Source organism: Perognathus longimembris, chromosome 28 (genome assembly GCF_023159225.1).
Source record: "Perognathus longimembris pacificus isolate PPM17 chromosome 28, ASM2315922v1, whole genome shotgun sequence".
In the NCBI taxonomy this organism is placed as follows: domain Eukaryota; kingdom Metazoa; phylum Chordata; class Mammalia; order Rodentia; family Heteromyidae; genus Perognathus; species Perognathus longimembris.
In genome coordinates this window covers 59,586,310-59,604,105 of record NC_063188.1, presented here as the reverse complement: position 1 = coordinate 59,604,105, position 17,796 = coordinate 59,586,310, and the positions used below count along the sequence as shown (strand labels likewise).

At 39.9% G+C, this 17,796-nt stretch overlaps 1 protein-coding gene across 1 annotated transcript in view; it reads right to left on the bottom strand.

Annotated features, from left to right (window-relative positions):
• The window catches only part of Hdac8 (histone deacetylase 8), a 252,699-nt gene that overhangs the window by 196,836 nt on the left and 38,067 nt on the right, over window positions 1–17,796 (bottom strand). The gene's annotated exons all lie outside the window — the stretch shown is intronic.

The following is a 17,796-nucleotide window of genomic DNA, read 5'->3' as shown; positions in this document are numbered from 1 at the left end:
AAATAAACCAATAACTTACGGTGAGATACAGGAGGTAATCAAGAACCTCCCAACAAAGAAAAGCCCAGGCTCAGATGGATTCACCAACGAATTCTACAAAACCTTTAGTGAGGAGCTAATACCAATACTCCTCAAACACTTCCGTGAAATAGAAACAGAGGGAGAAATCCCAAACTCATTCTATGAAGCAAATATCATACTCATTCCCAAACCAGGCAAAGACCCAACAAAAAAAGAGAACGACAGACCAATATCACTAATGAACACAGACGCAAAGCTCCTCAATAAAATATTAGCTAACAGGATCCAGAAACTGATCAAGAAAATCATACACCATGACCAAGTAGGCTTCATCCCTCAGTCACAAGGATGGTTCAACATCCGTAAATCAATCAACGTAATTCACCACATAAACAGATCTAAAATTAATAATTACATTGTTATCTCAGTCAATGCCCAAAAAGCCTTTGACAAAATACAACATCCATACCTATTAAAAGCTTTGGAGATAACAGGAATAGATGGAACATTCCTCAAAACAATAAAAGCCATATACAACAGACCAACTGATAATATCATATTAAATGGAGAGAAACTTAAATCATTCTCCCAAAACTCAGGAACAAGACAAGGATGCCCACTCTCCCCACTTCTGTTCAACATAGTGCTGGAATCCCTAGCCATAGAAATAAGGCAAGAGGAGGACATCAAAGGGATCCACATTGGCAAGGAAGAAATCAAGTTATCCCTATTCGCAGATGACATGATCTTATATCTGAAGGACCCAAAAAACTCAGTACCCAAACTCCTACACCTAATAAACCAATTTGGCAAAGTAGCAGGATACAAAATCAGTCCACAAAAGTCAGCAGCTTTTCTGTACACCAGCAATAGACAAACAGAAAAGGAAATTATGGAAACAATTGCATTTACAGTAGCCAAAAAAAGAATAAAGTACCTAGGGATCAACTTAACCAAGGACGTGACGGACCTATTCAATGAAAACTACAAAAATCTAATAAGGGAAATCAAAGAAGACACAAGGAGATGGAAAGACCTCCCATGCTCATGGGTAGGCAGAATCAATATAGTGAAAATGGCCATATTGCCCAAATTGTTATACAAATTCAATGCAATACCTATCAAAATCCCAGCCACATTCTTCACTGAAATAGAGAAACCAATCCATAAATTCATATGGAACAGCAAAAAACCTAGAATAGCCAAAGCAATTCTAGGCAAAAAAAGCAGTGCAGGAGGTATCACAATACCAGACTTCAAGCTCTACTACAAGGCCATCATAACAAAAACAGCATGGTATTGGTATAAAAACAGATCGGAAGACCAATGGATTAGAATTGAAGACCCAGAAATAAAACCGCACTCTTACAGCCAACTGATATTCGACAAAGGAGCTAAAGACATACAATGGAATAAACATAGCCTCTTCAACTACTGGTGCTGGGAGAACTGGGCAGCCATATGCAGAAAACTCAAAGTAGACCCAAGCTATCACCATGCACCAAGATCAACTCAAAATGGATCAAGGACCTCAATATCAGACCTGAATCCTTGAAACTACTGAAGGACAGAGTAGGAAAGACGCTAGAACTTATAGGCACAGGAAGGAACTTCCTGAATAGAGTCCCAGGGACACAACAAATAGGGGAGAGACTCGACAAATGGGACTACTACAAATTAAAAAGTTTCTGCACAGCTAAGGACACAGCCACCAAACTAGAAAGACAGCCAACCATATGGGAAAGGATATTTACCAGCACAGCAACAGACAAAGGCCTGATATCGGTCATCTACAGAGAACTCAAAAAACTAAGCCCCTTCAAGCCCAATAAAGCTATTAGGAAATGGGCAAAAGAGCGAAAGAGAGACTTCACAAGAGAAGATATAAAAATGGCAAAGAAACACATGAGGAAATGCTCAACATCCCTGGTAGTAAAGGAAATGCAAATAAAAACAACCCTGAGATACCACCTCACCCCAGTTAGAATGGCCTATACTCTGAACTCAGGAAACAACAAATGCTGGAGGGGCTGTGGGGAAAGAGGAACCCTTCTCCATTGTTGGTGGGAGTGCAAATTAGTACAACCACTTTGGAGAACAGTATGGAGGTTTCTCAAAAAGTTCAATATAGACCTACCCTATGACCCAGCCATACCACTCCTAGGCATCTATCCTAAACAGCAAAACCCAAGATATCAAAAAGACATTTGTACTTCCATGTTTATCGCGGCACAATTCACAATAGCCAAAATATGGAAACAACCCAGATGCCCCTCCACAGACGAATGGGTCCAAAAAATATGGTACTTATACACAATGGAATACTACATAGCGATTAGGAATGGTGAAATATTGTTATTCACAGGGAAATGGTCAGAACTGGAACAAATAATTTTGAGTGAGACAAGCCTAGAACACAGAAAACAAAGGGGCATGATCTCCCTGATATATGACTGTTAACAAAGGGAGACAGAGAGACAGTAGAGACCAAGTCTGTGAATACTGTATATGTTCTTGATACATTGTATATTGTATATATGTCTACCTGACCTAGAGAAGGGATAGAAAAACAGGACGTAAGATATCACAAGAAATGTACACACTGCCCTACTATGTAACTGTACCCTTTTTGCACAACACCTTGTAAAAAAATTTATGTTCAATTAATAAACAAATAAAAAAAATAAATATGAACTGCAAAATAAAAAAGAAAACAAAGATGTGCTGGGTGCAAATGACTCACCCCTGTCAATGTACCTATTCAAAAGGCTGAGATTTGAGAATTGTGGTTGGTTCAAAGCCAGCCTAGACAATCCAAGAGACTCTTATGTCCAATTACTCAGCAATAAACTGGAAACTGAAGTATGGCTCAAGTGGAAGAGTCTTGAGTGAAAAAGCCAAAAAAGAATGGGAGGCCCTGAATTCAAGCTCCAGTACACACACACACACACACACACACACACACACACACACACACACACACACACACACCAATACTAAAAACAAACAAAAAAAACTAAAAATGATGGATCCCGCCAGAATCATATAAAAGCTGGCTTGAAGGTGTTTCTTTGCCCAATGACAGTTTATTTGAACATTAATAAGTGCTTTTAAAGTTACTCATATTTCACTGGGTCTCATGTGTAATCCTCTTCTCTCTCTGTCTTTGCCTCTCTTTCTTGCCTTTATTTTCTCATTGTTCATTTGCTTGTACCCTACCTCAAGCTATTCCTTTTATACTACTTAAACTATACCAGGGATCTTTTGACTGTCAAATCCAACAGACCCCTTTTTTAGTCCTCAACACACGAACTCTTCTGTCACTAATGAACACATGACCTTGCCATGCTAAGTTCTCTTCTCATTCACTCAGAAACAAGTGAGGCTCACAGCTTGCCATGGACTTCCCAGAACAAACTGAAGGTACCATGGAAGAGAGGACCCCAGGTTGGAGAAGGGTGAGAGGACATGTGGTAGAAGCCACATTTTACCCATCTTCACATTTTCAGAACTTACACAGGGGGGCTGGGGATATGGCCTAGTGGCAAGAGTGCTTGTCTCGTATACATGAGGCCCTGGGTTCAATTCCCCGGCACCACATATGCAGAAAATGGCCAGAAGTGGCGCTGTGGCTCAAGTGGCAGAGTACTAGCCTTGAGCAAAAAGAAGCCAGGGACAGTGCTCAGGCCATGAGTCCAAGCCCCAGGACTGGCCAAAAAAAAAAAAAAAAAGAACTTACACAGGAGCCCAAAGGCATACACAGATAAGTCACTCAGTGGTATCTGGAACAAGCCACTGCACCTCTGAGCCTCAGCCTCCCATATGCAATGGTAATATCAACACTGAGGAGTGTCTCAAGGACAGTTATGTGCTCACATTTTGTGAACTCTGAAGATGACTTGAAAATAATAATTTTTCAAAACCAAGTTTATTTCATGACCTGTCTTCACTATTTCTCCTCACACTATTTCACAGATGATGAAATGGAATCAGATGAGTTGAACTGACTTGTCTAACATCACAAAGTCAGTATATAAGCTGGGACTCAAACTTGAGTCTTGTCTGATACCAAGTATACAATTCCCTCCCCCCACCTCATAGCTATGTTCTGTTGTGTCAGGGGTCCAAAAACTGTGGCTTGAAGCCACATCTACTCTATTATGAACTTCTCTAAAGACTATTTTACTGGGAGACAGCCATACTCATACCCATAGCCATACTGTCTATAGTTGCTTTGATGTTCCACAACTGAGTAAATAGATATAATAGCTTGCAATATCTAAAATAATAACATTACTCATGACCAACTATATATCTTCATCACTGATGTATCATTTGATTTTTCTATTTATTTACTTATTGAATGGACATTTCTATCCTGTAAGTACCTCAACTGTTTTTCTTTTTTTTTCTGTGCTAGAGATTGAACCCAGGGCCTTGTGCATGCTAGATAGTACTCTATCAGTAAACTCCATCCCCAAACTCAGTATATCAACCTCTTTCTCTCTTTTTTTTGAGAAAGGGTCTCACTCTGCAGTCCACAGTGGTCTTGAACTTATGTAGTCCAGGATGGCCTTAAATGTGATTCTTTTGCCTCTATTTCCTGAGTACTGGGATTACAGGCATGCCTCATTTCAGTACTTCAAACTTAATACACTAAAAACTGAACTGGACTTCAAGGCATCATTATCTTCCATTTTCCACCTTACAAGCTATATCCTAGCTTAAGGATGTGGCATGCATATAGTCAAGTCTCACTTTTGTACCCATGACAGACATTGCTAATTGCTAATTCCTCTTTCTCAGTAAGCCAAGATGAAGCATCACATTTTTTTTTTGCAGTCCTTGGATTGAACTTACGTCGTAGTACTTGAAAGGCAAGTAGTGTTCTACCACATGAACCATACCCCCAGCCATTTTTGCTTTTAGTTTTTTCTTTAGATAGAATAAACTGTATTTCACCTGGGCTGACCTTGGATCACTATACTTCTATTTCCACTTCCTGAGTAGCTGGCATTATAGATGCATGCAACTTTCACATTTGGCCTAGAATCTTTTTTAACATAGCCCTTATACAGGCATGGCCCAAGAATGTTAGTGGGAAGTACTAGAAGGGGTGGCTTCAAGAACTATTTAAGAGGTACAATAATCAGGATGTGGAGATAATGGATGTCTGTGAGTTGATCTTGCCAGGGTAGATGGTGACAACTCCAACTGGTAGCTACTACACACTCATGGAGATGTAACATATTTTTAGTTCCACTCTGGGCTCAGTGGAACCAAGCCATTTCACAATTCCACAGCCTGGCACATGAGTCTTCACCCTGAAATATCATACTCTCCTTGTTATGCCTGCAACTCCTTTTTCCATGTCTGATGATAGCTCAAATTGGCACTACCATGAAGTCTTTCCCCAGGCCTCCTTTGGGTGAGCTATTTCTTGCATGTGTTCTGCCAGTTCTGCCCTCTCTCACACCATTAATAGATCACATACTACACTACATTTATCTGTTCATGGGTTACTCTGTCTAATCACAAGTTGAGAACTTCTTAAGATCATGCCACATATTTCATCATCTCTGCATTCCTGGTGTCTGGCAATATCCAAGACACAGCAATTGTCAGTGTGACAAATCTTGAGAACATCATTGCAGGTAATACCTTCAAACCAGATAAAAGTTTGCCACAGCATTCTTGACTTAAACAACTTCTCCGTACCTCCCACTGCCAATCTTAGACCAGACTCAAATCATTTGTACACTAGTGTCACAACCTACTCGTTCCCTTATATTAGTTCCTTCTTTCAACAAACACCTACAGAGTGTCTACTAAGTACTGAGACCAGATAAGTGTCCCCTAGAGCTTGTTTTCTAGGAGGGGAAAACATAGCCATCACAATAAAACATTTGTATGCAGTTCTGACCATGTCAATCTTCAGAATCTTCACTAGCTCTCCATTGTTTCCAGTCTAAATGATGGAACATGATACTAGCAATATTAAGACTTGTCTGTACCAGGTCTCACTGACTTGACTTGGCTTTTGCGGACACTTCTACCAAGAATGACTTACCCTTTCTGTTCTTAAATGGTAAGGTCCTATTTTTCCTTGTCTTTCTTTTTTTTTTTTTTTTTTTTGGCCAGTCCTGGGCCTTGGACTCAGGGCCTGAGCACTGTCCCTGGCTTCTTCCCGCTCAAGGCTAGCGCTCTGCCACTTGAGCCACAGCGCCGCTTCTGGCCGTTTTCTGTATATGTGGTGCTGGGGAATCGAACCTAGGGCCTCGTGTATCCGAGGCAGGCACTCTTGCCACTAGGCTATATCCCCAGCCCTTTCCTTGTCTTTCTTCTGTCTCTGTCTGTCTCTGTCTGTCTCTGTCTCTCTCTCTGTCTCTGTCTCTCTGTCTCTCTCTCTCTCTCCTGGTGCTAGTGTTGGAGCTTGAACTCAAGGTGTGGGTGCTATCCCTTAGCTTTTTTGCTCAAGGTTGGTGCTCTACCACTTGAGCCACAGCTCCATTTCTAGCTTTTGGCTGGTTAGTTGGAGATAAGAGTACCATGTACTTTTCTGCCTGGGCTGGCTTCGAACAAGAATCCTCCCATCTCAGACTTCTGAGAGGTTTACAGATGTGAAGACTACAGCTGTGAGCCACTGGTGCCCAGCTCCTTTTTTATTTATTTTTTGTATTTTTGCAATACCTTGAAGCCAGGGGCTCACATATATTAGGCAGGTACTCCTACAATGGAGCTACACTCTTAGTTTCTATTTCTTCTTTAGGACAGTTGATTTGGAAAGCCTTCCTTCTTCCTGCCTCAGGAGGGAGTTCCTGGTCAGTGCCATCTAGTCACATCCTGTGTGTGTGTGTGCCTCTCCATACATTACAACATCTCCTTTTCATTTTTGTTTCTGTGTAGATTTTTCTCTACTAGGTTGTGTTTGTGGATGATAGAAGGAGTCCTATACATTTTTCTAACTCCACGGTTCTCGGGGGCTTCCTCCAGTATATAGCACACAGTAAATATTAGCAATGCCCTCATCTCAACCCATCCCCCCCCCAAATGCTCTTCTCCCTAGAATCCTACAGCCACTTTCCACCTGGCAACCTTAAGAGTGCATTTCGACTCTTCTATCTTCCTCTCTCTGGTAAATGTGCTTTATCAGTCCTCCCTCTGGCTTTCCTTCCTATTTCTTCTGCTGCTGCCCTTATTCTCGCCTCCCCCCTCACATTGACTGTACCTCTCTTCCTGCCTCTAGTTTCACTCCCTGGATTTCATCCTCCACACTACTGCCAGAATTATTTTTTTCAGAGATAAATCTGATTGTGTCACTTCCCTGCTTAATGATCTTTTCTGGCTTCCCACTGTCTTCAGTAGAAAATCCAAATACAAGGTACAGTACACAAGGTCCTTGAGGATTCAGTCCTCCTCTGAATTTCCACTTGCATCTCCTTCCAGGAACCCTGACAAACTTTCAGCCTGATCCATACTGACCGCTTGACATGTCTTATTTTCCTCCACCTTCCTACCTTGCTACCTTCTCCTTCTGTCCTTCTGTATCTTCCTAGTAAGGAACTCAGCTTAAGTGCCTTGACAGTTTGAATCCCTCCACAAAGTCTGCCGAGAAGCCATTCTGGCAGCTAAATTTTTAGCTCCTTTATGTATGTGCTTCCTGGGATCACTCATTACCTCATGCTGGTGTGCCGGTTTATGTGTCACTCTCTCCTGGCTGACCCTAAGCTTCCTAAGTGAAGGAGAGGTGCCATCGTGTTCTGTCTTTGTATATTTAGTGCCTGGAGTCACTGCCTGGGGGTACACTACATACTTGAAGACTGAAATAAACGTTGATATAAGGAAGCATCTCCTAAACTTCACCAATCTCTTTGCCTGGTAAAATCTAAGATAACTAATGTACTTTGTGTCAGAAGGCCTGACAGAAACATAAAGTAGATACTCAACAGATATTGAATGAATGAATAAATGAAACCAAGCAGAAGTGCCCCTTCCTGACCTCTTAGCCCTTTATGCAGCTTATTGGTCCCTACTGCCAGCCTCCACTGGACTTTACTTCTCCGGCTACAATGTTTGCTTTATTGTACTATCCATGTGATTGTCTCTCTGCTAGACTGGTACCTCCTTAAGAAGAGATGTTTGTCTGCTCATCTCTATTTCAGGTCCTTAACATAGTCAGCCATCCAAAGGATGCTCAGGAAGCATTTGTTGAATGAATAAATGGATGAATGAGCAGTCAAGACTTATGGGAGTTGAGATAGATCTGATTGGCTGTCATGAACTGAGAAAGTAAACTGTTATACCCACTGGAGGCAAAAGAAGACGAAGAAGAGTGGAATTAGTTTATCTCAACAGAAGGAAGAATTTTGTTAGCATTATTTAAAAGGACTTGAGGATGAAATGGTTTTGAAGGAAAAGTGAAATCCTTGAAGCTGGAGGGCACTGGGAAGTGATGGAAGGGAGGGTGCTTTAACAACAGGCAGGACAATGGGGTAATGATCTAGATAACTAGTATCTATGCATTGGGTCACTGCTTTCCCATGTACCACACCTAAGCCAGCCTGCCACATTTTGTTGCTCATCTTACTCATGTCTTTATGTGGAATAACTAGCAGACATCACACACACACATAGTAGGAACATAGCAACTATTGATTTGTATGACTGTCCAGAGATCCAAAAACCTCTCTCACTCTCTGCTTTGAGGATCATTTGCTATATGAAGTTAAATTAACTTCATGGAAGTGTAGCTCATAACATTCATTTATGATCTCTAGGCATACAAGGCACTGGGAGAAACCCGCATGTATCTTGTTTTCTAAAAGTTTAGGTATCAGGGGCTGGGAATATGGCCTAGTGGCAAGAGTGCTTGCCTCGTATACATGAAGCCCTGGGTTCAATTCCCCAACACCACATATGCAGAAAATGGCCAGAAGTGGTGCTGTGGCTCAAGTGGTAAAGAAGCCAGGGACAGTGATCAGGCCCTGAGTCCAAGGCCCAGGACTGGCAAAAAAAAAAAAAAAAAAAGTTTAGGTATCAGGACAACAAGTGCATTATATTAGGGTACTTAGTACAGTGCCCATTAGGTGGTAAGCACCTACAGGATAAATAGTGGCTTCTGAAAATGTGCATGTCTTTGTGTGAATGTCTATGTTTTCACACACAGTGCTGGGGATAGAACTTGGGACCTGACATATACTAGGTACATGATCTACCACTAGCTGTCCCCTAGCCATGGTATCTTCATTCCCAGAGTCTATATATGTTACAGATGTGGCAAAAGGAAGTTTGCATATGGGATTAAGTTAAGGATGATGAGGTGGAGGGATGGTTTGGCAATGTCTGAGTAGGCCTGAAGGGAATCACCAACTGTCTTTGGAAAGGAGGCTAAGGGGGATTCTATGTGGGTGAAGAGGTGGCCATGTAGCAAAAGCAGAGAGAAAGGGAGCAAATAAGCCATGTTGCTAGCTATGAAGGAGGAGTACAGGGGCTATGAGAAAGGGCCATAACTGCAGAGACTACAAGGCCTCAACCAACATCTTGATTTTTAGTCCCCCAAACTTTATTTCAGACTACTGGCCTTCACAACTATATGAGAATATATTTTTTGTGGTTTTAAACCACTAAACTAGTGATAACTTGGTTACAGAAGCAATAGTAATTATATATCATATATACCACTCAGATCTATCTCAACTCCCATAAGTCTTGACTGCTCATTCATCCATTTATTCATTCAACAAATGCTTCCTGAGCATCCTTTGGATGGCTGACTGTGTTAAGGACCTGAAATAGAGATGAGCAGACAAACATCTCTTCTTAAGGAGGTACCAGTCTAGCAGAGAGACAATCACATGGATAGTACAATAAAGCAAACATTGTAGCAGAAGTAAAGTCCAGTGGGGGCTGGCAGTAGGGACCAATAAGCTGCATAAAGGACTAAGAGGTCAGGAAGGGGCACTTCTGCTTGGTCTCATTTATTCACTCATTCAATATCTGTTGATATAGTAATATAATATAGTAATAGTAATTATATATCATTCAAGAAATATTTTTGAACAAGTAGTTCTTTTTTTCCAAGTTCCATAAAAGAGGTAAAGATTTAGGAATTTCTCTCCTGAGTGGAAGGGAACCTAAAAATTCTGGAACTACTCTAAGGAGCCACAGCTCACTTTTTCTTTGGCTCACTTTTCCCTGCTGAAGCCACAGTGGGGGTTCTACTGGCTATTTATTGGCTGAGTGCTGAGAGCTTAGTCTCCCTTTGTCACTCTGGAAATCTACTTGGGGGGGGTATACCTTCGAAATGCTGTGCTAGGCACTTGATATCTACAAAGCATGTGTAGTTTCCTTTTCACTGAATTGTGATAGTGAATAAACTCTGCCTTAAATTATTCAGTCCTATACTATGTGTTGCTTTAAGTTGTTTTGCAGTTACAGCATACATCTGAGTCAGAGCTCTTTGATCTCTTAAGAACAGGGGCCATGGGCATGTACTTGGGTCTTTCATGATACTTGATGTGACCAGATGGCTCAGGAAGTACTGACTGCTTTAATCAAGCACCTGGGTAGAGGGAGCAGAAGAGTGGCTTCTTGTGCTTCCTATTCTAGGCTATAACTATTAAATCCCCTCTACCTATCGGCCTGTGTACCATTTATCAATCAGCTGGTCAATCATTGACTAGTATCTTAACATTGACCATGTTTATACTTCAAATATTCAGTAAATATGTAAGTTTGAGAATATATAGTTTCTGCCTTGAGCGGTCAAAAATGCTAAACTAGCATATGACAGGATATGCTAGAGGCAAAAACAGCGGCCAGGGTTTCATCTCTACTGCTGCAAAAAAAAAAATCACCCCCTCCAAAAAAAGAGAAAAAACAAGAGGCAAGAGCAATTAATTCTGCCTATGGGAGTCAGGAAGAACACCATGAAAGTGACAATTAAGCTGTGCCTTGAAGAAGTAGTTTTCCAGGAGAAGAAGAGGCATGTGCAGTATCCTAGAGAAACATGGAAGGCTCAGTGGAGTTGTGAAAAGAAGAATTATGACAGCTGGGAAGGAGAGGGAAAGCGGGGGGGGGGGGGACGGAAGAAGAGCAGGAGGGGGTTAAGGCTGGACTTTTAAAGCCAGGTTTGGTACTGTATGGATTTGTAATTTGTGTGTGAAGAGTAACAAATGTATCTATTCATACTTCATGTGCAATGCACCGCCAATAGAAACTGTACTACAAAGAAGGGTTGTAACTGTGGAATTACTATACAAAAAATCTATAAACACAATGACCAAATATCAGTATTGTTAAAAATGTTAAATGTGAAAGAATCCTAGAGTCAGTTCTTCATTTCCCTTGACTAGAAAAAAAGACAGAATGTTGATTACTGAGAAAAATAATCTTACCTGGTCACTAAAGTACATAATCTGTCTAGTAGAAGGTAAGGTAGTTTTGATTTTTTTTGCCAGTATCAGAGCTTGAATTCAGGGCCTCACACTCTTTGCTTGGTGATGCTCTACCCATTAAATCACACCTATATTTAGGCATTCTGCTGGTTAACTAGAGATAGAGTGCTGGCCTTGAACCTCGATCCTCAGATCTCAGCATTCTGTGTAGCTAGGATTACAGGTATGAGCAAGGCTCATTCTTCTTTTTAAAGAAAGCAGCTTTACTGTGTTTGTCTGTCATCATAACTAATTTTAGAACAATTTTAGCATCTAATAGAGAAGCCCTATACTTATTAACAGTCATTACTCTGCAGTTTTCCCAACACCCTTTAACCCTGGCCCTGGCAGCTATTGTAGATGTGCCCCTTTTGGATATTTCATATGGAGACTAGGCAACCTGTGATATTTTGAGATGACTACTACAACTTAGCATAATGCTTTCATAAGTCATCCATGTTGAAGTATGTGTAAATACTTCAGCCCCACTGACTCCAAAGTATGGCACATGCTAGGCACGTGGTCTATCAGGCGGAGCCTTGATCTGGCATTCCTTTTTTGATCGTGAAGTAATATTCCATTGTATAAATATACCACATTGTATTTATCCACTTATCAGTTGTACTCTTGACTATGGTGAATAATAATCAATGAAAACTTCTGTGTGGGCACAGAGGAACAGTTCTCTTAGACACACACACACACACACACACACACACACACACACACACTTATGAGTAGAAGTTCTGGTTCTTATGGGAAATCTATGTTTAACTTTTTTACCTGTACCATTTTAGATTCCCACTGGTAGTATATGTGGGTTCCAATGTTTCTATATTCTCTTGAGTATTTACTTGTATTCATCTTTTAAAAAATCATGTCTACTACTGGGTGTGAGATGGTACATCTTGGGGACTGATTTGTATTTCTCTTAACTAGTGATGCTGAGCGTCTTTTATGACATTATTGGCCTTTTCTATATCTTCTTTTGAAAAATATCTTTTCAAATCCTATGCACATGTTTTCAATTGAGTTATTACTGTTGTAGTTATATTAGATACAAAATCCTCATCAAACACATGACCTGAAAATATTTTCTCTCATTGTACAGGTTGTCTTTTTACCAACTTTAAGATATCACGTGAAGCACAAAACTTCCTTTCCTTTTCCTCTTTTTCTCTCCTTTCCTCCCCTCCCTTCCCCTCCCCTCTCACTTCTACACCCTCTTCTCTTCTCTTTTTTTTTTCTTTTGCCAGTACCAAGGCTTAAATTCACATCTTCCCACTCTCTCTCAAATGCTTGCTCAGATGGCACATGAGGCACATCTCCAGTCCAGCATTTTTCTGATTAATTAGAGATAGAGTTTCACAGACTTTTCAGCTTGGGCTGGCTTCAAACTCTAACCATGATCCTTCAGGTCCCATTCAGCCGCCTAAGTAGCTAGAATTATAGGCATGAGCCACCAGCCCCCATGTTGATTTTTCTTTTCTCTTAAGATGAGGTCTATAATGTAGCCTGGGCTTGCTCAAACTCAAGGCTCCTTCGGCTTCAGCCTTGATTATTACAAGCACAACCATACCTAGATTTGCTAAAAAATTTTTTTTTAATTTTGATGAAATCAAATTTATCACCTTCTTCCTCTGCGTTATTACTAAGCTATACCATCCGAACTTTAAAATATTTTTTAAAGACATGGTCTCCCTAAATTGCCTAAGCTGGCCTTGAACTTATGACCTTCCTCCTGCCTTAGACTCCTGTAATTTTTTTTCTTTTTTCACTTGTGCTTTTCATATTCTAAGAAACCACTACATATCCCGAGGTCATGAAAATTTACTACAAACTTATCTGCAAAGAATTTACAGTTTTCGCTTTTAAATTTATGTGTTTTGTTTTTTTTGTCAGCCATGGGGGCTTGAACTCAAGAGCCTGGGCACTGTCCCAGAGGCCACCCCTCCACCCTCCACCCCCCACTCAAAGCTGGCTCTCTACCACTGTGAGCCACAGCGCCACTTCCAGGTGGTTAATTGGAGATAGTCTCACAAACTTCCCTGCCCAAGCTGGCTTTGTACCACAATAGTCAGATCTCAGCCTCCTGAGTAGCTAGGATTACAGGCATTAGCCACCAGCACCCCACTCTTCTTTGGTCAATTTTGAGTTAATTTAATGCACAATGTTCCAGGTCTATGTTCACTTTTTCCAGCTACTCTGGAACCACTGTTCAGTGGTCTCATTATCCTTGGTGAAAATCAATTAATACGGATATATAGATGTGTCTTTTCTTTTTTTTTTTTTAGTAGGAGATTGGATCCCTAGCACTCAGAGCTACATCCTAAGTTCTATAGAGGTTTGTTTCTTTTTTGTTTTGGGGGACAGGGTCTTGCTACATAGTTCAGGCTGACCTCGAATTATAATTGTCCTGCCTCCACTTTCCAAAGTACTTGGATTACAGGTGTGAATCACAATGCTTGGCTTTAGATTTATTAACTCTCAACTCTATCTTATTAACCATGTCTATCCTTATACCAGTAAGAGACTGTTTTCAGCACTGTAATTTTGTAGTAAGTTTTGAATATGGATCATGAATCTTTCAACTGATATTTTTCAGGAAGGTTTTTGCTATTTTGGATCCCTTGTTTTTCCATACAAACTATATAATCGCCACATCAGTTTCTGCAAGGAAGTACAGGCTCAGATGGTATTACTGGCATATACTACCAAACATTTAAGGAAGAAATAATATCAGCTATCTACAATGTTTTGCATTTCAAAAAATAAAAGCAGATTAAACCCTTTCTAAAGCCTTGATACCACAGAGAAAGATATTACAAGAAAATTAAAACTAATGTCCCTTATGAATGTAGACACAAATGTGCTCTACAAAAAGCTAAAAGCCCTCCTCCCCACACACCTTGTGTTGCTTAGTTTGCTCTCATCAGTGTCCATTGCAGCTGTTGGCCCCCCTCAAATGAGATAAAAAGAAGGAGCAGATTATACTAAGCAAAAGGAAAAAATGTATATATCACCGGATCTGGAAGAAATTGTTTTATTGTTAATAGTCATAGAGTTCATAATCATTGTAGACTAGAATGACAATGTCCACCAAGGGGAAGATTTTATTTTTTAATGATGAAAGCAAGGAGGGTGGGTTGTGGGGAGGAAAGGTGGGAGAAAAATGAGGAAGGGGGTAACAAGTATGACAAGAAATATATATGTATTCACTACCTTAAGTATGTAACTATAACCCCTCTGTACATCACCTTGACAATAAAAAATGGGAAAAAAGCTAAAAGCCAAATCTAGAAAGTATATATTAAAAAGACTATACACCACGTCCAAGTGGGATTTATATCAGGTATGTAAGTTTGGTTTAACATCTGTAAATCAGTAAATTGTACCACATTAGAGGGATTAAGGATTAAAACCACATCTCATTTCAGTGTACTCAGAAAAAAAAATCATGAGAAAAATCTAATACTCTGTGTTATAAACACATCAGGAATAGATGAAGATGCTTACTCTTGCCATTTTTTCCCTTTTTTGCATTACTAGGATTTGAACTCAGGGCCTTGTGCTAGTAAGGCAGATGCTCCAGCACCTGCCCTTTTGCTTTTTTATTTTTAAGGTAGGATCTCAAATTTATGCCTGGGTTAGTATGGAGCAAAATCCTCATATTTGTGCCCCCCCTTGCTCCAATATATATGTACACACATGCACTTATATGCACACACACATTCACATACATACATATATATTATTATTATTTTTGGTTGAGAAGAGGTCTTGCCCAGACTGGCCTTGATCTATGATAATCCCAATCTCCACTCCCTGAGTAGCTAGAATTAGAGGTGTGAGCCACCATTCCCAGCCTCATCACTTCTATTCAACATTGTAATGGAGGATGTAGGTAGGGCAATTCGGCAAGAGGAAGAAAATAAACTGTATTTCTATACAGTATCAATCAATCAAAAGAGGAAATTCAGATAGTTTTACTTAAAATAGCATCAAATAGAATAAGAATGAAATACATAGTAGTAAATTTAAAAGACATGCCAGAGTTACACATATTAAAAATGCAAAACATTGAAATTAAAAATCTTAATAAATAAAAAGTTCTGGTTCTTGCAATGGACATTGTTGAGTAAGTTGTCCTTGCACAGTTAGGGACAGTAGTTCCGAGATATGCTGGTTATCACATGAAAGAATAAAGGAAACAGCTGATGCTTTTTCTGATGTGGGAAGATGCCCTTTAGAATTTTAGAATTCATGTAGAATTCATTTAGAATTTTGGGTGTTTAACTGCAATTAGTTAGAAGCTCTAAAATGTCTTTTTATAATTCTGTCCACCATTTCCTACAGAGCTGCAGTTGTCAGAATGTCTGTAAATTTACATGGTTGTTGGTAGGTCAGGACAAGGGCCATATTTCTTGTTTTAGCTTCGGCATTTAAGAGCACCCCTGCCCCAGGCCTGTAGCCTTTATGATGTGAGGTTGTGCTTAATAAGCTGTATTCTTACTTCCAAACAAGGTACATTTCCCCTCATATTTCCAGTACTAGCTGATCAAACCTCTTAAGCTGTTCCGGGAATGTGGTATTGGTACTCTATTGTTGCCTCATTAAATGATGCTATTTGTACCATTATAGGTAATTTCTGTTTAAGAGCTGGAATGGTTACAGGAGATCAGCAGGGGAAAAAATTCAAGTGATTGGTCAGAGGTGAGAGGCACATCAGAGATGGAACAAGATGGCTTTCCCAGAAATTGGAAATGACCAAATTTTCAGTGTTCTTTCCCCCCCCCATCTCTTGCCCATTTCATTCTAATTCTTTCTTAGTACACTGATGTTTTTCTTCTCTGTACAACTTTCTTAATCCTATTTTTATGTTTTGACCCACATGTAAATCTACATGGTTCAAGATGGTGTTCCAAAACACCAGAAAAACACAATTTTCTGAGATCAACTTTTTCAGTTACATGGGTGTAATGTAAAATAGCTATATTTTACAAATAGTTAATAGCAAAAGAAGCTTTGTTACAAATACATTCCTGAGGGGGCTGGGGATATGGCCTAGTGGCAAGAGCGCTTGCCTCGTATACATGAGGCCCTGGGTTCAATTCCCCAGCACCACATATACAGAAAATGGCCAGAAGTGGCGCTGTGGCTCAAGTGGCAGAGCGAAAAGAAGCCAGGGACAGTGCTCAGGCCCTGAGTCCAAGCCCCAGGACTGGCAAGAAAAAAACACACAAAAAACAAAAAAACAAAAAAAAAAAAAACCAAATACATTCCTGAAGAATTGTAAGAACTCTTTGTAAATCAAATCTTGAATTCACCAGGGAAGTTAATTTAAGGAACTTTAGTAGCAGTAGGTGAATCCTGTCATAGTGAAGGCTCCCTGTTTAGAATGAATACTCTATCCTTCTATCTAATATTCTTCAATCTACCACTTTGGCAACTGCCATTTTTTATTTCTGGAACATTCTTAAATTGGCTCACACTTCTACTGCATCTTTCTTCATGGTACTGTAGTTTGAATTCAGAGCACTCAGATGCTCTACCATATCAAGACCTTTCTTTTCTTTATTTTTCAGATAAAATCTTGCTTTAGCCCAAGGTTGGCTTGATACTATAATCCTCTCACCTACAGCTCCAGTACAATTGGGATTATAGGCACACATCACCATATTTGGTGGTTTTATGCCTGGGCTGGTCTTGAACCACAATACTTCTGATCTTTGTTACACAAGTAGCTGGATTTCAGCCATGAACCACCATGGGTGGTCCTTTAAGAGTCCTGAAATCATAATTACAACTTTTTCTTACTTTTCTTCTCTGCTGGGTATAATGACCTAGAGATTTTTTTTAAAGCTATCAAGTCCTATCTATGTTATTGTAACTTATGACTAGTTAACGTATTACATCGTCTAGTATGTTCTTTTTCTTTAAAAAATCATCCTTAAGTGGTTGTACAAAGAGTTTTTATTCAACAGGTCAGTTTGTGAGTAAAATGCAACTCGATCAATGTCACCCCTTTCATCATTCACCCTCATCTCTCTCAATCCCACCTAAATCTAGTATTTTCATGTCTAATGTCCAAACCTCATTATAAAATCTTCTGTGGGCTCCCTTCCCTAACATCCTGTTCACTACTTCCCTGGCCAAGTTCGCATTCTGTCAAATGCATAGCATTCTTGTGAGAACTGACTAAATGGCTTTTACAGATCATGTTTGTGTGTTCACAACTGATTCTTTCCTCTATCAAAGTGGGAGACTGAAAAACCAGAAATTCTTCTGTTATTTCATTTCCCAGTTATGCCCAACAACTCTTCTTAGAAATGTATATGTT